The sequence below is a fragment of the Periplaneta americana genome, chromosome 13 (assembly GCF_040183065.1).
Source record: "Periplaneta americana isolate PAMFEO1 chromosome 13, P.americana_PAMFEO1_priV1, whole genome shotgun sequence".
Lineage (NCBI taxonomy): Eukaryota > Metazoa > Arthropoda > Insecta > Blattodea > Blattidae > Periplaneta > Periplaneta americana.
The window spans coordinates 31,285,827-31,313,015 of record NC_091129.1 but is presented as its reverse complement, the minus strand read 5'-3'; the positions used below and the strand labels follow the sequence as shown (position 1 = coordinate 31,313,015).

Sequence of the window (27,189 nt, the reverse complement as noted above, 5' to 3'; positions counted from 1 at the left end):
CATTTTTGAACATATGGCACCATCAAATTTTTAACAATCTCCCGACTTCCGCATTTCTCTTCTCTTCGAGAGTTCTTCTACCTTATTTTTGCATAATGTAAAAAATTAATTGAAACATTTAATTTTTACATGGTTGAAGGTGATTTATATGATGGATTCTGTTGTTCCAGAGATGCACTGAAATGTGCAGCTAAGCTTATACAAAGAGTGTTTTCTTTTATGAACAGTAAGTGAACATATATATACATACATTCATATATGAGGTCTCGCCATCCTCATTGAATGATCGAGACTACTATTTTTTGTTAGTAGTCAACATGTAGATACCTATTAATTTTGAGAAAAATTCGTTCCAGCACTGGGAATCGAACCCAGGACCTCTCAACTCTGCGTGCTGAGTGCTCTTTCCAACTGAGCTATGCCAGGACACGATCCACGGTGCCAGCCGAACTCTCCTCATTATATCATCAATGGCCTACTACCTGCATTTTAGACATATACCGGTAAGTCATATATGCAGGAGCACATATTTAAATGACTTTATGACCAATTTTGACAAGCTTTTTTTAATACTGTTAACATTGATATATACCTATACTCACATATGAAGTCTCGCAATCCTCAGATATTCGAAAAAGGAGAGCGACACTTTAATCAGATCAGAACTGCAAATCACAGTCAACTTCAATTACTCATGTAGGAAATTTTTACAATTTGTTTGAAACTATTACACTAGGTAAAATATCTCAAAATACTTTAATTTAAGCCTAACTGCCAAAATGTAGAATAAAATTGTTTTTAGTGCCGCTAACTGAATTGAATAATTTTTCAATTTTTTATGTCAAATATTGTAGACCACTTAGTCTCCCTTTATTTTCTTCAAAAATAGTTGGCAACCCTAGCACTGACACTATTTCTGCCCAAGTACTCAACAGAAATCAGAGTGAAAAGTCCATGTGCTTGTGTAATACTCATACATGTTTTCCATCTATTAGGAATATTCACAATTTGTCATATCTTCAAATGATTCTTCGGACATTCTATAATATTCTGTGAATCTGTCAAAACCTATGCCTTTATCTTTGCATTCTTATTATTGACAATAGCAGAAGATCTCCATCTGATGACTCCACACTGAATGGCTCATTACAACAAATAACATGGCGTTATGTGTCACGCTCCATGTGCCATGCATCATGTTTCTTGCACCATCCGGTGTGTAACGTGCAGGGGCGAATCTAGTTACTTGGCGCCTCTAGGCAGAGAAAAATATTTCTGCCACTTATTTCGCCCTATATGCATCATTTGTATCAACTGAAATAATTGATTCTGCGTCATTATTACTGTTTCTAATATCGGAAACGCCTGACTAAAATAAACCACACACTCCGCTATTTTCGGTAACTACTGTTCGCCACATTATTATCTGGACTCGAACTGGACCAAGCTGGCTATGTTTGTTTTTTAAATAACACATATTTTTGCACTTTTTCTCACAATTTCCTCTCTTTTTATTGCCTTGTCTTTCTCGAGTTTCCGGTATTGTTGTTTAGTCAACTGTCCGAAGACAAGTCTGGACCCCACAAGTGACACCATCAAGGCAGCATTCATAAGGCAACTAGGCCAGGAGATAATGGGGTAGGGTGACCAGTTCTTTTCCCCCTCCATTGCATACAACGCTAACTAGCTACATATTACACTAATGAGATTTTAGATGCAGTTCTTCCTCTGACACACATCATCAAATAAGTTTACTGTCTGATTATAGATTTACATATCAGCCAGAACCTCAATCAGAGGTGTTTCTGGTATTGAGAACCACTTAAATTTTTCCGACTGTCACTCATTATAATGAATATTAAAATATAAATCACCTAGGTACAAAACATCTGCACTCTTTACCGTTTGAAATTAAACTGAACTCCCAAGCGTCCAGCTGATACAATGTCTGGCGGTATTTTCTTTGAATTTAAGTCTGAATGGGGATCACTGAGTGTTGATACTGGCTACCCTTATGACAGAGTGGCGTCTCTCATCATTTCATCACAAAGCTTATGATTGCGAGCAACGAGATTTGCCTTCCTAACGTATCATTATATAATACCAGTAAGTTCTTTAATGTTATTTCGTGAGACTCTCACGAGGAGAGGGCATAACATTGAAAAAAGTGCTATGATTGCATTGTGACACTAATATTGAAAAACTGTAATTTTTCCTTGGCAGACTGTTGATTAAATTTTAACTGTTTGTTGCCAATGTTATTGATATCTTTTTCATTGTGCGTTTAAGTTCATGTACTCTTTTAAAGAGTTATGAATTAAATTTAAAAAATATAAAAAAAATTATCAGTAATAGCTTAAAAGCCGCCCCCTCAAATCTGCCACCCTAGACAGCTGCCTAGTCTGCCTAGGCCTGTTAACGTGCCTAATCGATTTTATTGAGGCTACAGAGCCAGGTTGTGCATCCAAGTTACAAAGTACAGCCCACATAGGAACGTGACATATTCACAGCATGAACTTCGATTACAAGTCTGGTTGCAGTGTAATGTTTACCTTTCTGAATGTTGCATATTTTTATACGAATGTTGTACTTAGATTGTACAGGTTATATATTGTTGTTCTCCAGTCCCTAGGCACTTGACAAGAAGTCAATCGCTGTACGATGTTATCTTGTTGTAGCAATGTTTTGCATCCTGTGATGTGTTCGATGTTCATATCTTCATTTGCATCACATAATACCATACACGGGCTGATGTATGGGAAATTTCCATCCTGGTCAGGTGGCTTGTCAAATAATCATGACATGACTTGTTATCAACCTGATTTATGTGGCCCTTGAGGGATTATGTCGGTGTTAATCATTAAAAGTTTTCAGGTTTTATCATTTGCTCCATCCGAATTTTATTGCTTTGGGCAGATCTGAATTTACTTCTAATTAGTTGTTTTACAGAATAAAATAGAAGTCTGTTATTGGATTGTTGTAAAATTTCAATTCCCTTTTTAGCCAAAAGTCTGCTGTTTCATTTTCCTTATGTAACAATGGGAAGGAATCAACTTCATCTGAATTTTGTTGTTTTGGGCAGATCTGAATTTACTTCTGATTAGTTGTTTTACAGAATAAAATAGAAGTCTGTTATTGGATTATTGTAAAATTTCAGTTCCCTTTTTAGCCAAAAGTCTGCTTTTCATTTTCCTTATGTAACAATGGGAAGGAATCAACTATTTTTTTTTCTGTAGTTTAGTTAGATAATGCATCTTTTTTTATAATCTTGTATTTCAGCCTTTTTTGTGGTCTGTTGTAAGATTATAGTCTGTATGGCTGCCCTTCAATCTGATAATTAGAATTTATTTAAGAGATTTTGCAAACATAATATGTAAATAGCCAGAAATGCATATACAGATTGACAAATCGAACTCAAACCCTGACCGAGTTACTACGTGAGCGCTGGCTGTCTTGGGGAGGAGCAAGTGAGAAAGCACGGGGGGAAGGGAGAGAGCACTATGCACTGTGTATTTGCAGGTCCACTCACAGTTTTTCAAACCTGCTAACAAAAGCATTAAAAGATTGACTAGTTGCCTGCAATGCTAGCATAATGGAACCTTCCTAGCCGACAGTCGAGGCAAAAATGAAGAATCCGTTATTGTGGTAATACTGGAGAATGGTTCTTCTATTGATCGCGATGCCCACACACATCCTCTCAGATATTAACGTGGTGACTGGTGACTGAATGACGAGGAGCGAGGGAGAGAGAAGAAAGAAAGAGAGAGATTCCAGAAGTTGGCATGTTTTACGGGATTTCACTTGAAGTTGTCAAACTGTAGAGTGTTAGTTGGTAGGCCAGAGGGAAAAAGACCTTTGAGGAGGCTTAGACATAGATGGGGGGAATAATAATAAAATGGATTTGAGGGAGGTGGGATATGATGGTAGAGACTGGATTAATCTTGCTCAGGATAGAGATCGATGGCATGCTTATGTGAGGGCGGCAATGAACCTCCAGGTTCTCTAAAAGCCATTTGTAAGTAATATGTAAATAGCAGTAACTTAAAAATTTGTTGTATATTCTCCTACATAATAGTAAAATGAAAGGACAGGACATATTCATCCCAGTTTCTGCACTCTTGAATATGATGTAAGAGATCCATCTGTATAAATTTGTCAACACTCCGTACGTGTGTATCTTGTCTCAATTGTTTCTATAGCCATAATCTTCAAACCTAGTTTATCTGTAGCCTACGTATAATATTTGTTTGTAGTTTATAGACATTATTTCGATAGTTTCTTTAAAGCTGTAATGATACGTATTGAAAACTCACTTTACAACATTTTTTGGTGTGTAAAAATTGCGTTAATATTACTGCCAGGATACAAACGAACGTATTTTTCATACTTGTTAATTGTTTTGGAACCCTATATAAGCAGTTGAATGTCTTAAGAGGAATGTGATGAAATTAAATAGTGAAGTGTTTGGCAGCAAAAATATATATTTTTCTTGTTTTGTTTTCTCCTCCCAATGTATAAAGACCATTATTTCGATATGTAGAGAGTGTACATTTCATATGATATGCAAGTACTTTCGTTCCTTCACAGTTTATGACATTGTCACACAGAATATATGATGTTTCTTTCAAATAATTCACAATTTAATGCACATTAACTTTATCTTCCATTTTTTTATATGAAACATTTCATAGCCTATTTTGGGAAAGCTATTGATTGAACTCCCAATATGCTCAGTCAGTTTAAGAGAGCAGTGTATTATGATAGTAGATGTTTGAAAGAATTTTAGTTTTGTCCTTTAAAGAGAAAATTTGGTACGAACAAATGTAACTTTTTTTTCCTCAAAATACAATGAGAAAATAGGGAATACAAGAACAAAGAAAATACAAGACGATCAAGGTGAAGACAGATAGATGGATGGATGGACGGACAGGCAGACAGGCAGGCAAGCAAGCAGGCAGATAGATTAATTTTTTCCATAATATTCTTACAGTTGCTGTAAAGCATAGAATATAGCTTAACATATCCAATTCTTACGTTTAACATATAAAAATGAAAATATGAAATATATACAGAATTAATACCGATACCTTAATAACAATAACATATTATACAATGCAATATGTTTACCATTTAATAGTACTAAAATATTTACACAGTACAGTGAAATGTCAAGAATTCATCTACAGAATAAAAAAGTGTGAGATATTAAGTAATTTTTTAGTTTTACCTTAAATAATGGAGAGTTTTGGTTATGATCCTTAATGTCTTCAGGAAGACCAATGACAATTTTTATTGCCATGTAACGCACTCCCCTTTGATAGCATGATAAATTTGATGATGGTGTATCAAAATCATTCTTTCTGCGGGTATTTGTGCTATGTATGGCTGAATTAGTTAGAAAATTTTCTTTATTATATAAGAGGAAATTTATTAAAGAGTATACCGGTATGTACTGATTTGTTAAGGTCAAAATCTCTCATTTAAAAAAAATTGTCTACATGATTCTCTAGCCTTTGCTGCTATAATAATAATAATAATAATAATAATAATAATAATAATAATTATTATTATTATTATTATTATTATTATTATTATTACTATTATTATTATTACTATTATTAGTACTTATTTATTTATTCTGGTAAGGTTAAGGCCATCAGGCCTTCTCTTCCACTCCACCAAGACAGTGACAATTAATTCCAGAGTTAGTCCACCATTGTGGCTGAGAGGTTAACGAGTCTAACTCTAAATCCAGCAGGCACGGGTTCAATTCCCAATCGGAATGAGTTGCCTGGGTGAGGTTTTTTCGGAGTTTTTCTCTCACTCCTATGGATGAATATCAGGTAACTTTATCAGGCAATTGGAACCCCACTCAACTTCGCCACTTCCTTTCCTCCCCTATCATCCTTTCATTCATCATCCCGTTACTTCTTCTGGTTTTCAGATCGCTCTACAGTGGCCCTCCAAAGCTGCTGGCTCTCTCGACCGGCCTCTGTGGATTGTATGCAAGTGATGATGGACAGCAACGGAACCTGGGGCAAACCTTCTCTGTGGAGGACTTCCGCCTTGTACCGTTAAGGGAGCCTTGGGGGGGGGGGGGGTTGACGAAGCAGGAGTCGTACATGGACTCTGTTTGGCTGTAGGGACCAGTTGTTAAGGGGGTCAAGTGGTTAGGTCGGTGCATGTAGAGGATCGGTGGGCATGCAACTCATCTCATATAGGGGGTGTACAATAGACCTCAGGTCGTAGTACGTGGGATGTTCCCTCCCTCCTAGCAAGAAAAAAATTCCAGAGTTATCACTCTACCTCCTGAGGGGAAAGACGTAGTTCTACGTGGACAGTGGATACAAAGGAGAACAAGAGGGCATTCATTCACTCATTCATTCATAGGGTTCTGCTGGGGCCTTCACTATAAGTTCTTTATCGGGCCTGGATAGCAGAATCGTGACGTCATACAAACGGGGTATGCTCTGCATGCCATTTCTCTTGGGTATATTTAATAGTGGTGCTTGGCGTTATTTACTCTAGTTAATAGTAAATTATATTAACAAGACAGTAATCAGCATAATTATTATTTTAACTGCTACCACCACCACCACCACCACCACCACCACCACCACCACCACCACCACCACCACCACCACCACTACCACTACCACTACCACTACCACTACTACTGTTAAACGAGTTTGAGTGACTTCTTTTCCTATTGCGGATATATCGTCCCTCCTCTGGCAAACTAGCGAAAGTGCAAATTGTTAATTTTTCAGGAGAGTTTGCTCACATAAAATCAAGTATTATTCTTACATGGTTTGTTTCATGTGTTAAAAAACTAGTTTACCAACTTGTGTGAGATTAGTTTCGGTTTGTGTGCTTTTCTTTGTTTTAAGGGCAGAAATGGCAGTTTCGCTACTTTGCCAGAGTGATATTATTACACATCCCATCTGTCATCATGGTGCAAAGTGTTGAATCTGCACTACAACCGTTATTGTTTTACTAATGATTATGATTTAAGTAGATACATTTGTACTTAGAAATTAGAGGGATTGAAAGGAAATAAGAAGTGTATGTAATATTTTATTAGAACATTAATTTACGAGTTGATTTTTTTATTTTATTAGGTTATTTTAAGATGCTTTATCAACAGCTTAGGTTGTTTAGTGTCTGAATGAGATGAAGGTGATAATGCCGGTGAAATGAGTCTGGGGTCCAATACCGAAAGTTACCCAGCATTTGCTCATATTGGGTTGAGGGAAAACCCTGGAAAAAACCTCAACCAGGTAACTTGCCCTGACCGGGAATCGAACCCGGGCCATCTGGTTTCGCGGCTAGATGCGCTAACTGTTACTCCACAGATGTGGACTTTACGAGTTGAGGGCACATTCAAGAAATAATGAAACAACTTTTTTTTGGTCAGTAATAATTAAAAAAAAGACTTTTGTTTTATTTAATAATACTTTCCAATCTATTCTTGGTCTGACTCCTCTGAAATATTTGGCTCTGCTAAAGCATCAGTCACAGTTGCTGATGATGGAAGGCTTTCATAAAATCCATGATATGCCTTCGGGATTTGCAGATCATCACAAAGTTTTTGCAGATCCTTCCGTTTGGCATCAGATATAAATAATCTTGCACAGTAAGGTTTCACTGGTTCAGACTTTAATGGGCGGCCCCTTCGTTGCTTGAAAGTGAACTTTTTGAAGTAGCTATCTTCATACCTAGTCTTTATCTGAACCGTACATGGTGCATCCTTTGTGTAACAAAACCACACCGTTTGTCGGAAGGGCAAAGAAGTATTCTCTTCCACAGCTGTAAAATTATTCTTGTTTTGGCTGAAGTCAAGGAAGTCATCATGTACCAATGAAGATACATTGTAGGGTGATGGATTCTTTCGTGCATTCCTTATCTATTGAACCCACCCTTCTGGAGTGTACACTGGGAGTTGTTTTGCAGACATAAATATGTTTTGATGTATAGAGTCGCACTCCATTAAACTATGTCCTGATTCAAAATAAATTTGATCAATCTGCTGAATTTTTAGATGGTTTTTTACTGCTTCTAGACACATACGTATAAAATTTGTGTTTTTTTTTTTTGCTGTCCTCCGCAGCTGTCTAACATCATCATTACAGTCTCAGCATTAGGGTATTTCATGAAGTAAGAGTAAACGCAAATTTCCACGCTTCCTCTCTTTCCTTCAGTCTATAAAACATTCTACTGAAGCATCACCTGAATTGTAAACTGTTAAATTATACACAGCCAGCTTCCTTACATAGAAAAGTGGACCCTGAGCTCCTTTTGGGGTACTTAAAACATCCTGCAAATCGAATTCAAATGCTAACATTGTTTTGTTGTTCTTTGTTTTCTCTTTACCAACGTCTTTCAAATTACGGGCAGCTTCTTTCCTCTCCACATGTTTTTTGTACGATTCTTTTTCATTTTCAGTTAATTCCCCTGTTTTCTTTTTTTCTACAGCCGTGAAACCAGATGGCCTGGGTTCGATTCCCAGCCGGGGCAAGTTATCTGGTTGAGGTTTTTTTCTGGGGTTTTCCCTCAACCCTATACGAGTAAATGCTGGGTAACTTTAGGTGCTAGACCCCGGACTCACTTCACCGGCATTATCACCTTCATCTTATTCAGACGCTAAATAACCTAAGACGTTGATAAAGCATCGTAAAATAACCTACTAAAAAATATATATATTGAACAAGTTTTGCAGTGATCCTTCTTAGGAACATGGAAGGTAATTTTGTATTCACGGAAAATTCTCCTGTACTTTTCAATACTTGCACAATATCTTGTTTCTGAGTCACGACATTTCTTTTCGTACAGTTCATACATTTCTGTAATGTTTAGAATGGTTCTAGATATCTGTATTCACTTTTCCTCCGGCAGTAGTGTGATTCTATGCTCGGGAAAGACAGTATGTGTTCCCTAATGAATGCTTCGTCTTCTGTATTAAGCTTGTTCATTGGTTCATGTGTCCCTCTCATCTCAGGAAGTAAAATTCGTTGTTCAGTGACTTTACATAGTGCTCCCCTCACTAAACCTTCGGAGATATTTAATGCGTCAAGAAAAAACTCGCGACAAACAAAAACCGCAGGAAAATTCTAACAATCACACAGCTGATCCGACACTTTCGTTAATTTGCCGTAGTGAATGTTGACGACTTCCACAATAATGACTATGGTAAACTAACAACAGTGCAGATTCGCTACTTCTGCATAGTCTAAGATACTAGCTTCGTAGTTTGGTGAAAAAAGCACAGCTTATTGTAGCCATAAAGAAGGAGCTGCAGATACGATACTTTGCCAGAGTGTAGTTCTTATATAGATTGTACTATGTAGACCTTAAGTGAAGATTCGCTAATTTGTCACTTTCGCTAGTTTGCCAGAGGCAATCTTCAGCAGTCTTACATGTCGTACCAATATAACTTACGAGACATTACAAACGTTTCACACTAGTTTGCAATGTTCCAGCAGCATGGAAATTCGGCCATTTTCATACCTCAGGGAAGTGTGTAGGGGTAAGAAAATGGAGTGTTATAACAGGCTAGGTTAGTTTAGATTTTTATTATGTCTTACGTACTTGTCTGTGACAGGTTAGGTTACGGTAGTTTACGGTTTTGTTATGCCTTGTATAGACAAATCTGTGTTAGGTTAGTTTAGAATTTTAGTGTTAGGTTAGGTTAGGTTAGGTTACTTTAGGATTTCAGTGACAGATTAGGTTAGGTTAGGTAAGGTTAGTTTAGGCTTTTATTATGCTTTGCGTATACGAAACTGTAACAGGTTAGGTTAGGATAGTTTAGGCTTTTGTTATGCCTTGTATAGGCGAATCTGTGACAAGTTAGGTTAGATTAGATTAGTTTAGGATTTTAGTGACAGGTTAGGTTAGGTTAGGCTTTTATTATCGTCAAGATGAAGGTGAAAGCGATTGAGTGTGGTGCTCTTGAACAGGTAGTGATTTTTTTTTTCCTTGTTGGCAGTTCAAGTCAGTCGATGTCTATTCCAGATTCGGCGGAAATCATTCAAAGCTCGTTTCTTACTACTGTTAGTACAGAAAAACGACAGTTAAGAAAGCAGAAAATTGACAGGAATGCGAGTTCTCTAAAGAAGTAGAAGCGGTATAGCTATTCATGAGATGTCATTTAAATACACACTGTTATCGGTACCTGTTTTTTATGAAAGTCTGCAATTTTCTTCTTGTTCCTAAAGCACCGGCAATACTATCTTGTTTCATTTTAGAATATTAGCCAATGTAGTTGTGGCTCTAGAAACTAGCATACTTGTGGAATGTTCGTATTAAACACACTGTAAAGTCACCACTATTACCAACATTTTCACTTTGTTCACGTATTAATGTTTTCAAGAGACGCCTTTGATTTGTTGCATTAATGAAGTCGCTCTCATATTTGTCCGAAATTAAACACTGGAACACATTATATGCAAGTACAGTCACATTTGTTACGAATTGTGTGCGCCACGTGAGTCCTCCTCTGTCTATTATTCTTAAATAATTATTCAATTCTACTGTATCACTGGAATATTCTAATGTCTGATCACTGTATAAACTTGTCAACATCTAACACACTTTACTACTACACTTACACACTTGGCAACATAACCTGCAATGTAGTAGGCCTATATCAGCGCCATCATATTATTTTCTTCTAACTCAACATCTTCACAAACAAAAATAGCATCTTCACAACCACATTCCACAACAGCATCTAAATCTCCCCTGTAGTTACAATTATCTCCACTCCCATTTTAAGGGAATTTTAAAAGTAGACGTTAGTTGTCCATTACATAATTTCTCTAGCACAGCGTTTCTCAAACTTTTTTGAAGTGAGGACCACCTTTTTAAGTTACTTGTGATTGGGTACAAAAAATATAATTAGAAAAGTATTGTAATTTGAATTTTTGGATCTGATTCGCCCGGATTTTAAAATAGGCAGAATCTAAAATTTCTTATATCGCCATCTGGAAAAACAGAAATGAAAAGAATTAATGCAGAAACATGCCCAATTTCCAACAAGTAAATATGCAATTTGGCACGTTCTATTATTGGTATACGACGTACATTACGTGACCATTTCAGTGTGCAGACTGGGTGTCGGCAAAACTATTAAGAAAGTCATAAATACATGAAAAGATTCGGTACTTTGGTCCTCTGTTATGAATTTGGGTGGTCCCTGGCGGGTTACAGACGCGGGATGTGCAGGGAAAAGATGGCGAGAAACACCACGTTCATAGTGCTTTACATCCCTCTTTTTTTGCTGAGAGTAGAGTGGGAATTCGGTAGACGAGTAGGGTAATAAATTTCATGAAATGTCAGTACTGGGAGAAAAAGTGAAAGGCGATTGCCATGGTTCATTTCCAAACTCTGAGATTTTCAGCTATAGAGTGATACGCAATTCATTTGAATTTTATTTTTTCTTCTGTCTTTTTTGAAGAACCAAAAGGGCAGACCTCGAGGACCACAGGTGGTCCTCGGACCATAGTTTGAGATATAAATAATTAAATATATGAAAAAATAATTAAATAATTAAATAATAACTAAATAGTTTGAGAAATAAATAATTAAATATATGAAAAAGACCCAACCCACTTTATTAATAACTATAAAATATTTGATTTTTAATAATAATATTATTATCTTACGCAAGTTTTGTAGTTTATATATTAACAGCATGGCACTAACTATATTAATAATTAATTTCTAATGGTAATGATGTCATCAAACCACCTCAAGTTTTGTAAATTTTAATATCCAATACACAGCTGTACTCAGAAAATTACACACCGGAGAATCAGACCTGTAAATTATTTTTAGTAAGTCTTGAAGCTTTTAATAACCAATTGAATTTCAACTCTAAATATGTCAGCAATCCTGCAGATCATGGCCTTCATGTAATAGCTTGTAGTTTATTGTAGTGTGTGTTTTGTTTTATTTTGAAATGCAATTAGTTCTCAAAACTGACGAAAGATGGATTTTAGAAAATAGGAAAATTATGTAGGAAAACTGACATTTCACTGAAAACTACTATTTTTCTGAAAAACTTTGGGTTCCAAGCTTCAAAATGAGGGGTCATTTATTAAAATCCATTCAGCCATTGTCCCATAATTTCCATTACCAGTTCAAATTATATATATATATATATATAAATAGCATAGTTTAGTATACATAATGTAAATAATTTAAATTGTAAATATTAGTGTAATTGTTAAAGTGGTCCATGTTTTGTTCTGCCGAACACAGTCACGTGAGCAATCAGTCAAGTACTTTGCTTGCTAGATGCACTCGTGTCGTCTACTTAAAACTCCAGTAATACTTAATCTTATAGCCTCGTTGGACAAAAGTATGGTCCCTTGTGATAATTGTACTACATCATAACATTTTGTACTTCATGTAAGTATACATATAATCTGAAAATGGAAGTACAGTTGAAAGAAGAGCAGTTTGGCTTCAGGAAGGGAAAAGTTACGAGAGATGCAATTGGACTCCTATGAACAATCAACGAAAGATACCTAGAGAAGAATAAAGAAGTTCTTATAGTATTTTTGAACCTAGAAAAAGCGTTTGACAGAGTGGATAGGACGAAATTGATGGGGATCCTAAAGAAAATTGGCGTGAATTGGAAAGAGAGGAGGCTATTCAGTAACCTTTATATGAAATGAGTCAAGTCAGGATAGGAGGAGAAATGTCAGAAGGAAGCAAAATAGGAAGAGGAGTACATCAACGATGCTATTTATAACCTACCCCGTTCAACATCTACTTGGAGGATTTAGTGAAGAACTGTTTTCAGAACATGGGCGGAGTGATAGTAAGAGGAAAAAGAATAAAGTGTATAAGATTTGCTGATATGGCAATGTTAGTAGATGAGGAGATGATAGTAAGGGATATGCTACTAAAGCTAAATGACAGCTGTAAGCAATATGAAATGAATCTAAATGCCAACAAGACGAAGACCATGGTCATAGGAAGAAAAATAAAGAAGGTAAACTTGCGAATTCTAAATGAGGTAATAGAGCAAGTTTACAACTTAAAATACTTGGGATGTACTATAAGCAGTAACAAGAAGTCAAAAGGAGAATAGCAAAGGCAAAGGAAGCTTTTATTAGGAAAAGGAGCATCTTATGCGGATCTCTGGAGAAAGAACTAAGGAAGAGACTAGTGAAGTGCTTTGTGTGGAAAGTATCATTGTATGGGGCAGAAACATGGACATTACAATGAAGTGAAGAGAAGCAACTAGGAGCATTTGAAATGTTTACAGTTCTTGCATGATGTATTTGTATCATTATCTTATAATATAGTGAGTCCAGCTTAGGTTTAACATCATAGCTATTTATAACTTTAGTTGTATTAGATTTTAGATTCAGACTCGAAATTCTTGTATATATGATGATATCTATGGCAATTCATGAAAAATACCACATCGTCGCACTGGCATCGTGTGTGTGATTAGCAGGCTTCGAGACTTTGGACTTTGCATGCACTATGGGTTGTTGACTCGCTGCAGGTAGATAGAGATGTGTTGAGGTAACAACGTTGCTATTTAGAGTAGAGTATGGTAGTATGGGGAAACACACATATGTACATTCTGAAAGTAAATGTACATTACACAATAACAATTTCAAAAGAACGTGAAAAGCATTTATTCTCCTGTGTTTTATAAGCATTTGTGTTTAATTATACACAGTGTTAATGGTGGAAATAAACATGTAGCAATTTTAATTTCTTCATTTATCCTATTGGTCGTCTTTAGGAAGTGCAGTTACAGTACCGAATTGCAATGTACCTACTACAAGATACATTTTCAGTGTCTCAAACGTAAACTTTTTCGGTTATCTGCCAAAGTTTGTACTGTGGAAAGCTGCGCTCTACGTCGCATAACGTGATAGGAGCAAAACGAAAAAACCTAACATCATTGCAGTCTCTAAGACACAGTCCTTTATTCTCGGGTGACTCTATGCCCACTAATTTACTGTTTATTTTACACAATGTTCCATATCCGTTATTTTTACATAAAATTGATTTCCACTTCTGTTTTACACGTTCAGTAACCGATGTATTTGGTGTCTCATTAATTCTCTGCGTCATTTTCTAAATTAATTTGAGAGCTTCCGGCATCTTTTGCTCTGACTTTTCTAACCGTGTAATAGTTTCAGACACAGTTTGAAAATGGTTTTGTATGAAAACCAACTTATTCGTCAGAACCTTCAAATCCAGAGCATTTTTCTTTGCATATTTGTTGGCATTCATTCTACAGTACTCCGACCCACTATACGCTTTACCACTATACTCAGCACGCCGTTATGCGGATTTTCCACTGAACTGCTCTATAGGATCCGAAGTCTCCAAGCCTGGTGATTAGGATGGACAAAAATGTCGATTTAGACTCAACAGAATTTTAAAAGTTACCATAATTTATTGGCAAACCTCGTGTATTCTGGTACAGAGACTCAAGCATTTTGTGTCACTCTCAAAGAACTTCGATATGAAGTGGTGGATTCCAAACTGGCATAAGTCCAAATGACAAGTTATGAGAAAAATGACGAAAAATGGTAAAATAAATTTAACACCCTTAGATCCGTTTGAAAAAATCATATGCAAACACTAAGTTAAGACTTAGGAGAGTGTTAAATAAACTTACATAATTATAGCCTATATAAACTGGAAAAGGATAAATTGAAATGTGAATAAAGCAAATTAAAGTCTTAAAAAAAAAAGAACTTAGGACACTTTGGAATCTACCTCTTCATATGTGCAAACCCCCTCCCCCTCCCAGTGGCATGGCAGATGTCCGACCTGTACTCCACCTCCAACCAGATATTCAGAAACATTTGTGCTGTCGATAGCTTGACGAATTTTGTGTCACAAATCATTGAAGTTATCCTGAGGTACATGATATGCTTGGTCCTTCACAAAATTTCACAGGAAAAAGTTCAGATGAGTAAGATCCAGTGAGCATGGGGACAAGTGAATGCTTTGGCTCAAATCGACTTCCTCAGGCTTCTTGCAAAGATAAATTCTTTCCACTTTTTTCTCAAACACCGTCCTTTTACTATCACAATAAAGCCCATTTCTCGTAATTGCTTGTCCCATTTAATTATGCTCACATCTAGGTAGGAACATCTTTGTGATGCCTACAATTAAATTCATTCCGAAATGCATGTTGCCTACACTTCACAGATTTCATTTCCATCAGTGAAAGAATGCAGAACAATTTCTGTTGAGGTGTTGATATCGTCATCTTTGCTCATTCTGATCATGCACACCACACCAGCACCAGAATATGGTATTTTTCATAAATTGTCACAGATATCATCATACTTACAACAATTTCGTATTGGAATCTTAATACAGTGAAAGTTATAAAAGGTAGTAATATTAAACCTATAAGCCAGACATGTGGTACAGTACTTATATAATGTGTTATGATCTTAAGTTTTTCCATAATTTCGTAAGAGTAACATCACACAATATTGTATTAATTGTATTGTTCATGAATATAATTCTATGTGCTGTATTCTCTTTCATATAATAAGCATTAATATCTGTTGTAGATCACAATTCAGTCACATTTTTCTTTTCATTTTTATTGGTTTTCTGAAATCTTGCTATTATCATGGTATTCTTAAATTCTTTACGGACTTTTGTTTTCCTGTTTTTAACTTGTTTATATTATCGTTTCTCAGAATTATTGGGAATATTATTTTGTAAATTTTTTTTAAGTATTAATAACTTACTGTTCATGTTACCTTAAGCTTTCTCACAACCAACAAAATATGATATATGGTGACAAAAGTCCTTCTTTTACAATATTGCGTATATACAACTTGTGCTCTTCTTAAAGCGACACTTTTCTCTCTCTAAGATATTCTCAAATCATGTTTGAATTCATTTTGTATGATGCAGATAATTCATTACTATATTTTCTTTTACCTTCTTTATTAATACAGTCCTTATTTTCAATTTCTATGTATCTGTTTATTTCATTCAGATCTGTCAGTCCAAATCCAATTTTTTCCAATCTTTCCTCTTTTCCTCCTACTTCTTAAACAATCAATACAATCTCTATATCTTAATATTGATCCGCTTATTGTTGTTGTTTAGTCAACTGTCCGAAGACAGGTCTGAACCTCATAAGTGACACCATGAAGCATCACTCATGAGGTACCTAGGCCAGGAGATAATGGGGTAGGGTAGCCAGTTCCTTTCCCCTCCATTGCATACATCGCTGACTAGTTACATATTACACTAATCAGACTTCAGATGTATACAAACAATTGATCTTCCTCTGATACTTATCGTCAAGTGATGTACTGCCTGATAATGGATGTACATATCAGCCAGAACTTCAATCAGAGATAGATCTGTTTATCATTCTTCACTAATTTATGGTCTTTCAAATTTTTTAATGCAAAATAAAAATTAGAACTGTTACTTCCTCAGGAGGCAACAAAACTATGTCAGCATCAGAGCGATGGCGGCGAAAGAAAGCTGGACAAGACGATGGTCAGCAGGGAAACCAGCAGCAAGTAACGGATTTGACAGAACTGGCTAATCGTCTCCTTACCGAAACTGGTAACAAGGATATTTACCAGGAAAGCTATGAGCATATATCGAAGTTGGTAAGTTCATTTAGATAAATATCTAGAATGGCTTTCTTACATAAATTTCAGATATACACGGTCTTACTGATAAACCATATATAGTTTTTATATGAGACTTATGTAGAGTTGGGACAGAAAACATTACTAATAAACCATGCATAAGCTATGGATGTATAAACAGCCTGTAATTATACATGGGAATTGCTTTGCAGTAGTTATATACACGAAATCCCTTGTTTGAGCGTTGTACAGAGATAAAAAAATGGGCACCTCTCTAACAGCTGTTTGTATAGATTGTCATTTTATGATGATGGTTGCATTGTAACCACAGAAGAACAAACCAGAGAGCACGGAAGAATTAGAATAATATTGCTGTAGCTGTACTCTTTGACCAAAATATAGTGTGGTAATCGACCAGGTCCAGTTGTACTATCGATACTTGGCATGGCACACTAGTGCTCACTATCGGATGCAATAGAGAACCACAATTTTATTATTCTATCACCTTTTGTAATGAAGTAATGACATAGCTATGTAACAGTTGTACTGTTATACATGACGTATGTAGTGATTATTAGTAAGGAATTTACATACGACTTATAAATGAGTTATTCATTGTGTAAGTATAAGACAGTTAAACATCTGTAAGAGTTTTTATTAGTGAGAATGGTAGACATAAATTAGCCAAATTTCAGCAACTTTTAGGTGCAATAAAGTCGACATTATTAAAGAAAAGTCTACCAGAGACAATTCTGAAAAGTTTTAAATTCATGGCTATTCCAACTTCGTAATACAGCTCAGAAACATGAACCTTTAACATTTTGACAACGTCAAAGAATAGAAGTGCAGAAATGAGAACTCCTGAGACCTTTGGTCGGATATACTTTATATGATCAGAAATGGAATGTCGACATCAGGAATGAATTAAACATAACTGCCATCACTGGTACCATATCAACATACAGAAACAACGGGTGTGAACATGTATCACAGACACCCAATAACAGGCTGCCTCAGAGGCTATTTCATTACAATCCTTGTGGGAAGAGAGACCTTGAACGACCAAAGATGCAATGCTTTTAGCCAGCATCCAACCTGGACCCTATTCTACAAAAGTATGGTCTAATATAGGGCTGGGCATCAAGAGCAGATTCTACTCTCTCACGGGGAGTCATATGATTTCTCTTCATCCCCTTTCTTCCCCGCCGAACACTGCGCAGCGTTGATTTAGTGACGATGAATATTAAGCGTCCTCGTTTAGAGTCTAGATCCGCTCACGACGCCCAGCCCTGGTCTAATACATTACAAGTGTATTGAGCTGTAACTAATAGTTATTAATAGCATTGTGTTCCACAATTTTTTTTCATTTTGGGTCTTGATTCCCCTTAATTTAATAATACTGGCCATGGCTTCAACCATTCCCACTTATAACATTTTCTTATTATTGAAACAATTTTCTTCAGAGGTAATTAATATTAGGTACCCTCCACAAAACTGGCTTCATTTATACACCGATCGATCCTAGATCTCCAGGGAACAAGGTGCAGGTGCAGGTGTTACGTGCTATCCCTTCTCACTTTATAGTAACAATTCTGGCCATGGCTTCAACCATTCCCACTTCTAACATTTTCCTATTATTGAAACAATTTTCTTTAGAGGCAATTAATATTAGGTACCCTCCACAAAACTGGCTTCATTTATACACCAACAGATCCTTGATCTCCAGAGAACAAGGTGCCGGTGCAGGTGTTACGTGCTGTCTCTTCTCACTTTATAGATCTCTTGGATATGGAAACAACAAGTTTTGATGGAGAAATCATTGCAATAAGTAAAAGTCTCGGGAATGTTCTATGCCACATGAAAGCAGCTATTTTATCAATAGTCTCTCAATTAATAACACTCAATAAAAGAATTGTATTCCAATGGATAACATTCCACTGTGAAATCCTGGGAAACGAGAATGCAGATGCTTTAGCAAAGAAGGGCAGCATTGCTACTTACAGACCTGTTACTAAATCTACACATTACTCTGTGAAAATATTTATTAAATCTACGTACTTAGACTTCAACAAACAAAATTTGATAACACAATCTCAAGGGAAAAAATGGAACTCTCTGCATCATAATCCACAGTTAATTCCCGATTTACCACGAAAATCGTCCGTAGCTGCGTTTAGATTGACAACAGGCCATGACATTGTGCCCATTGTGCAATTCAAATCAAGAAATGGATTCGGAACACCTCAAAATCTGTGCTTCAGTGGCTGACCATGATAATATCTTTGAAAAATATTGGAGTGGAAGAGGTCAAATGACTTTATTGTCAAACGCCTGGCATTAGAAAACAACAACAAAAACATTTTCTTATGATAGTATGGTCTCATTCTGAGTCTCATGTAAGTGAAACACTTCCCATCATGAGAGTGAACTATAGCAACTCTTCATGAGAAAACTGTCACTGTGTAAAGGAGGCTTTAATATGTGTAGTGTAAAGTAGGTTCACTTTGTGTTTCTCGATGTACCATAACTGACAACTCAAGTAGTGCTAGCTATCAGGGATTTCTTCAGTTATTTGTTCCATAGACCATTTACCACAAAAATCCCATGGCATTGGTCTCCTGGAAAATGGTAGGTACAATGTAATAGATTTCCATTGATTTCTGCAATAGCCATAAGGATGATTGTGTCAATTATGAAGCAGTGGTGGAATGACAGCACAGGAAAAGGGAATATTTTGGAAAAACTTAATCCGATATCATCATTCCCCTTATAAATTTTACTTAGACTTGCCTGGATTGAAAAGTCTGTGCTCTAGTTGTTTGGGAATGAAACATCAGATTAATCTCACACCTCCTGAAAAGAAGATTCTGAAATGTTATACCTTTCAGCCATAATAATTCCAAGCTATAGGTGTAACTCGGTGCTTAGTATTTATGAATAGGGATTGGATTTCTGTAACATGTCATATTTTTATAAGCTTAAGTTAAATTAAACATATTTCTAGCTTTTCTAAACATGTCACGGTGTTTATTGATTATAAAAATGTATATTTTACCATTAAGTCATATTTGATCAAAAATGGGAGAAAGACATATTTTTAGTTATTTATTACAAAAAAAAATAGTTTTTCAATGGATACCAGCACACTGCGGATTGACTGGCAATGATGCTGCTTATTATCTTGCCAAAAAGGGCTGTGGTACTGTTCAGAAACCTACTACACAATTATCCTATTATACAACAAAAAGAATGATTACTTCTCAATACCACAAAATTGTAACAAATCATCATCTCCAAATTTTCAAAAATAAAAGGTGGGAATCTGTCTGTTTTCTTTTTTTATTTTTAATTTACTTTTTTAATAACCTATTTTTTTTAAACCGTTTCCCAAAGTCCTCTTATTTGATTTCCTGTTTTCGTTTTTCCTTTGTGTTTTACTTACACTAAGACAAACACAACATCCATGCCCGAGGCGGGACTCGAACCCACAACCCTTCGGACCAAGCGATAGAGACATGCCGTGCCCCTACCGCTTGAGCCATCCGGGCCGGCAATCTCAACCCAAAATACCCAAGGAAGAATGCAGTTGCAATTTTTAGACTGTTTACGAGGCATGACTGCTTGACCAAGCATCTCCACAGGATTGGAATATCTCCTTCACCACTCTGCCCCTTATGTGGTCTTCAAGAGGAAATGGATCAAAATCATCTTCAGCACTGCCCAGCCACTATCAACTTGGCGTCCTTGAGTGAAAAATACTGGAGAGCGAGAGAATTAATGATTTCGTTGTCAGAAATTCAGCATTAGCAAACAAAAACAACAGTTATTTATTACAATAGTCTTAACAGTTCTCCAAACATGTTTTGTGTCAATAATGGCAAGAGATTTTGTTTGTGTTTGGTTATTTATTTGGTTCCCCCCCCCCTTGATATATTTTGAAGATAACTGGATTCGCCAGCAGTAAGTTGTCAAAACATAGAGGACAAAAGAATGTTGCTGATCGGTCTCACCTTCATCCTCTTCACCCCTTCCAAACATGTGAAACTTAAGAGGTTCTAATTCTACTGTTGCCATAGCAGTCTGTAATCCTGTTAACATAGCTGTAACAAAATTAGTCATGCAGAGATCAGATGTTGGATATTTTTCACCCGTCTTTTCCCCTTGCTATTTTTATAGGCTGAATAGGCCAGTACAAGAAGTTAATATTCACGAAAACAGTTTTGTAGAATAGCCAATAAAAAGTTTTTAAAATAATTTTTAGACTATATTTAATTTGTTTTGCGTCATATTTCCAGAGTTTTTAATAATAGAAATCCGAGCCCTATTTCTGATTATCACTGGCCAACAAAAAAAAATTTTTTTGAATGTTTCTTGCATTTCATGAGTCAATTCTTACTCATTTTGGGTTGAGAAAAACGAATATGACAATGAAAAATTGTTCTTAGCTCTAGTTTCTGTGATACACAATAGGTGGAAGTATTTCAGTTTAACGGATTAAGAGAAAAAGATACATTTTAATTACATATGCCAACAACATTGAAAGTGCATTTAATTTTTTAAAAATGGCAGTTACATTCTAAGAGTTCTAAATTTATGGAAGAATACCTGGCAGATGGTTGGGTCTGAAGTGAATCATGTGTGGCTTCATGAGATCGTCGTCTTTTAGGTTGCCTCTTGTGAGTTCCGGAGCATCCCTACGCAAAGACAGCAGTAATCCGCAAGCATTGTTTCATTCCAGCGGCCCTGATATCTTTGTTCCATAACAGAAATATCGTGATGGAACCTTCCTCCGTGTTCATCACTGAAAGCTCCACAACTAGGAGGGAAAAAGTCTAGGTGGGAGTGGAGAAAACGGATTTTATGGGACATTTTGCATCCGAGTTGATGGTATTTTTGCAGTAACATTGTCACCAACTGAGTGTAGTTATCATCTCTTTTGTTGAATAAAAATCCATGAATAGCTCCCTTGAAGGCTTCCCAAACTTCCTTTCCTTTCCCCGCCAAAACTTGGTCAAATGCAGGATCCTTTACACATTCTCGAATTTGTTGCCCGACAAAAATACCTTCCTTGACTTTTGCATCACTTAATTTCGGAAATTTCTCTCTTACGTACTTAAAGGCCTGTCCTTCTTGGTTCATACCTATGACAAAATATTTTATCAAACCAGCTTAATATGCAGGGGTGGAAGAAGAACATCTTTTGGGTCCACGAGAGGCTCAGCAACAACATTTTTCTCACTAGGGTTATGATTTCTTGCAGGCCAGTCTGCCTGAATATAATGTCATTCCCTATCCCTGCTGTCCCACATACATAAAAAGCAGCAATATTTTGTGTACCCCAGTTGCATTCCTAAGAGTATAGCAATGAGTTTTAGATCACCACAGATTTTCCACTTGTGTTCATGATATTCGATTGAGTCTAAGAGGGCTGTCATATTTGCATAAATCTCCTTCATGTGAACTCCATGACCAACAGGAATAGAAGGAAGACGGTTGCCATTGTGAAGTAATACAGCTTTCAAACTAAGCTTGGAGGAGTCTATGAATAGCTTCCATTCAATTGGATCATGGTTCAAATTCAAACATTTCATCAAGCCATTAATGTCGCAGCAAACAAGATTGTTTTTCTTCTTAAAAAAAAAAAAAAGGGAAGCAGATCCCTGTGACGTCTGTACTGTGAGACCCTGACTTCACGTTCGAGAAGATTCCATTGCTATAGTCTAGACCCTAGAATTTCTGCCTTCTCCTTTGACAGGTCAAGGTCTCTAATGAGATTATTCAATTCTGCTTGACTCAGTCTGTGCTGTTTATCATCTTTTTTCCTCAAAATCAGAGTCCTGGGATGTGGAAGGCTTGTTGGGTTCTTCTTCTTGTTCCACACTGTCTTCATTTTCTACTTCAAACACACAATTTAAGTGGCATTTTTTTTACCAATTTTACGCTTTAAAAACACTTCCAAACCAGAAATTCTGCATTAATTACAGCAGAAACAATATGAAATTCACAATGACAGCAACAATACCTATGTTTTTAACTTACAACAGGTGAAGAACATTTCTGTTTTGTTATTTGACAGGTGTGCCAACTCCCAAAACAAAATTTCCCCCAAATTTCCCCCAAACTGAAAATGTTGACTCTAAAAAATGAAATGTCACTTATCTACAAAGCAAGAGCTAATATGTCATTTTTATGGTGATTTTCGAATTCAGGAGGTGGAAGTACATAAGAATTAGCTATTTTTTAGCAAGAAACATTTTCATTGTTGACCAGTCAATTATAGACACTTGGTGGTCTAGTCACTACCACAGGTCACAGGAAAGCCAAATCCTAGCAATTCCTCGTGATAGTGTTGAGTTCAGTGTTAGAGAAGGCTCTATGGCCTTATCTCTGCCAGGTTAAATAAAACCATTATTATTTTTATTATTGCTATTCATCCTCATTTACTGTCTTAGTCCCTACTCAGAATATTAGGGCTACCAGACAATAACTACTTTCAAGAAGAGGCTAAGCAATTTCTTACGAACATAGTCAAATTGAAGTTATAACAGTAATCATAATTGAGTTTAATCATTTCATTATAATGTAGGTCTAATAATGAGTATTATTATTATTATTATTATTAGTATTATTTTTATTGTTATTGTTATTATTATTATTATTATTATTATTATTATTATTATTATTATTATTATTATTATTACATAATTATTTTATTGGTATTTTGGGATGACAAAAGAAACTGTTTTTATTCTATTACATTAATGATGTATTATGTAGCTATTATATTATATTATATTATATTATATTATATTATATTATATTATATTATATTATATTATATTATGTTTTGTTTATAGCAATGTACTAAATTTATATCATACTGATTGAGTGGAAGAGAAGGATGAATGTCCTTAACTCTGTCAATTAAAATAAAACATTACATTACATAAAAGGAAAGGGTATTTGGAAGAATTTTAGTTAAAAATACATTTTTAAATTATTTTAAGAGTCGACCTGGTGACGTAGTCGGTAGAGTGCTGGTTTTCTGTGCCCGAGTTTGCTTAAATTCGATAGGCTCATGTCAGTAGATTTATTGGCATGTAAAAGAACTCTTGTGGGACAAAATTCTGGCATACCAGTGGTCCTTTTATAACCTCGGCAGTTGTGAGTTTCGTTAAATAAAACATAATTTTTCTAATTATTTTTATAAATTTGGTAACTTGTAATTATTATTTATTGTATTTATGTTCGTTTCAGATTTAGGATTCAGAACGTAAAAATGTCAAGAAAGAGAGTAGATCAGCAATAAATTATGATGATGCATTGGATATGTATGCTGAAGACTTCGATGAAAAGGAAAAAGCAAGACTTGAAAAGAAGAAGGAAGGAGTATCTAGTGCTGGTACAGGAGAAGAAAATGAAAATAGAGTTGATGATACATCCAGAAGTGCACACAAAGAGAGCGAAGGTAATTATAATGCCGTAATCAGGCATTCAAATTTATAATAATAGTTGTTGTTGTTTTCTAATGCCAGGCGTTTGACAATAAAGTCATTTGACCTCTTGCACTCCAATATTTTTCAAAGATGGCAAGTTGTAGCCGATTTAAGTGAACACCATATTTTAACATTTTGGTGGCTACTTCATTCACACACCCCAGAATGTCTGGAGAACCACACCTGCTGTTGGTCGATGGGTCCATTGGACCTAGCTGGGAGATCTTGTGGATTACCAGCTTTCCCTCCTTAAGCCACTGGAGGACGATTTTAGTGCCATAGCAGGTCAGCACTAGGAACAGAAAAGTAGAAAGAGGCGGAAGGAGAGGGAAATGAACCCCTAGGCCTCGAATGCTCTAATGCCATCGGGGTCGAAGAAAGTAAGAGTTCAGTCAGAGGACTGGATAGGAAAGGGTAAAGAGAGAATTAGGTATTGGATAGAGAAAAATTATACCAAATTCAGTCAATAACTCATCAAGCTGACCAGTGCTAATGGATGAGTAGCCCCTCCCTTTAGTTCAGCTCGTAAAATTATGCTTACTAACAGCTGCACCACGGAAAGGTAGGGAAGGGACATTGGGTATTTGTCCAGGTTGGTTCCTTAAAGCCTTCAATGGGAAGGATTAATGGCTCTCCCCCCTGTATCTGACAGATACCCTTTTGCAGCCAATAATAGTAGAGTGATAGTGATGGTGTGTGTTCATATGTACATACTGTACATGCACATGTGAGTGTGCATGCATTTTCTTTTGTTCAACTGCTGTATGCCATCAGAATTTTTATATCTGTCAGTGCTTAAGATCTGTCTGAAACGTTTAGAGGCACTAATTAAAAAAAAAAGCATACATCATAGTGAGGATCATTTAAGAGCAGTTCTTAAATGGCTAATTTGGCTGTCTCTTCAGTACTGACAACTAATACCAGATATCACCAAAGAGGGTAAAATCACAATGCCTTGTACTATAATAATAATAATAATAATAATAATAATAATAATAATAATAATAATAATAATAATAATATAGTAGTAACAATAACGATGTCTTACTTATGTACAGTGTTGGCAAAAAAAAAAACAGGACTGACCCTTGTAGCTGATTTCAGAGCCTTGTTCACTCCAGAGAACAATAGACTGATAACTAAGACTTTCGTGGTTCGAATCCTACCTGGGAAGGAAACTTTTTTTTTGTTCCTTATTCAAATTTATTCCCAGTACTTTTCGATTGCTAGTAAAATTCATGTTCTGGGAATAATAAGTTAATTAAGTAGTAAAATATCGCAGCAATCGAAAAGTATTGGGAATAAATTTGAATAAGGAACAAAAAAAGTTTCTTTCCCAGGCAGGATTCGAACCACGAAAGCCTTAGTTACCAGTCTATCGTGCTCTGGAGTGAACAAGGCTCTGAAATCAGCTACAAGGGTCGGTCCGGTTTTTTTTGGCACTACTGTACTTATTTACCACATCTAATCTTTATGTTGAGAGGTGTTTTGTAAATGGTTCAATAATTTGTGAAAGAGTATATTTTTCTCCTGGACCTCTCGCACATTATGTTGATAATTAGTAGATTTATATGATCTAATGTTTTATTTTCAAAAGGAAAATATTTTACAAGTTTTTGGCATTGAATCTTATTTGTCTTGGCTAGGTAATAGATACTGTTTTGTTTCCCTAAAGTTTGCAGCATTTACTCATAGAGAGATCAGCTGTTAATATATATTTTTCAAGGAGCTATTGTTGAAGAAATATTTTGAGAGTCTGCACTGTTAATTCCAGGATCAACTTTTTACTCTGTACTATAGTCTTTCTGCCATTTATTTTCAGTAGTTTGAGTTAATAACAATTAATCTTACAGTTCAAGTGAATATTTCTTTGACTTATAAATGTCACAATTGTTTTAAAACTGGAAAAATTAAGGACATCAACTCATCTGTAACATCCATGACAAAATGTGTGTAACTTCCGTGACATGAAAGAAACAGCTATAAAATATTTACTGATTATGTTTTTTGTGAACTAATTGGATGCCATGAGATTTGCATAACTTTCACATGGACACTATGAGAATGAATTTCTTTTTGCTTGAGGCAGAGATGATCAGTTGCCTCAGGTACGCCGAGAAGAGTCTTGCGACCTCAGATACCACTCCACTGAAGATGTCTGCCGCAGTTGCAGACGAAACGTCTGGTATAAAACCAACCAATAGACCACGGCCTCTCAGCCCGGAAAATGAATCTAGATCTATAGACTCCGGCCGTGAAAGCCTACACTACAAAACAGAATTAGTTTATTTATAATTAATAGATACAGTAATTGAATGGGTGAGTGAAAAAAGAATAACATTCCAAAAAATTTAGAAATTAAACTGAAATAGCCATTTTGTAGATTTTTGCTTAAGCTATTCAATGAGCATAAAAAGGGGAATATTCCACTCTCATATCATTATTAAAACCAACACTGAAGCTTTAGTTGAGTGAAATAAGGATAACATTCTGTCATGTGACAGAACATCTTCAGTTATTAAACGACAAGTTCGAAGTTTAGATCGGATTTACTCTCCAAATTATGATTACATTATTCGAAATGCCAGGGAACTCAATTCCCCCATATCAAATAAAGGGACTTCAAAACAACCAGGGACTCAACTTCAAAGACTGTGGCACAGTATTTCAAGAAAACATGTAAAGATATTGAGAATAAAAACCTGACTTCAACATTAGTAAGTACAGGAAACTTATATTCACTCAGAAGATTAAAGGCTGTGTCGAGGCTTCAGAGTACATTGATGATTTGCACCATGGAACAATCAGGTTGAAGGAACAAGATCATGTGGAGCTCCCACTACTGCAGCATATAATAGGAAACTTGAAATCAACATCAAAAAGTTAGAGGACATCTCAAAAGTCACTCACTACATACCTGATGAGTACAAGTCATTCTATGGAGACATCCTTAAGCATTCAACTTCAAATACAGCAGACAGTGATAAGGATGAATAAAGACTCATATTATGGACATGATTGTATACAGTAAAACCATTTTAAAGTGTGTTTTGTACTATTAAACATTTAATGTC

General features: G+C 35.8%; 1 long non-coding RNA gene across 1 annotated transcript; it reads left to right on the top strand.

Annotated features, from left to right (window-relative positions):
- Positions 1 to 285: 285 nt before the first annotated feature.
- Positions 286 to 24,836, top strand: LOC138711781 (uncharacterized). Its single transcript, XR_011335453.1, has 3 exons — positions 286 to 503; positions 16,459 to 16,637; positions 23,877 to 24,836. It is a non-coding gene; the product is annotated as an uncharacterized lncRNA (long non-coding RNA).
- Positions 24,837 to 27,189: the final 2,353 nt, after the last annotated feature.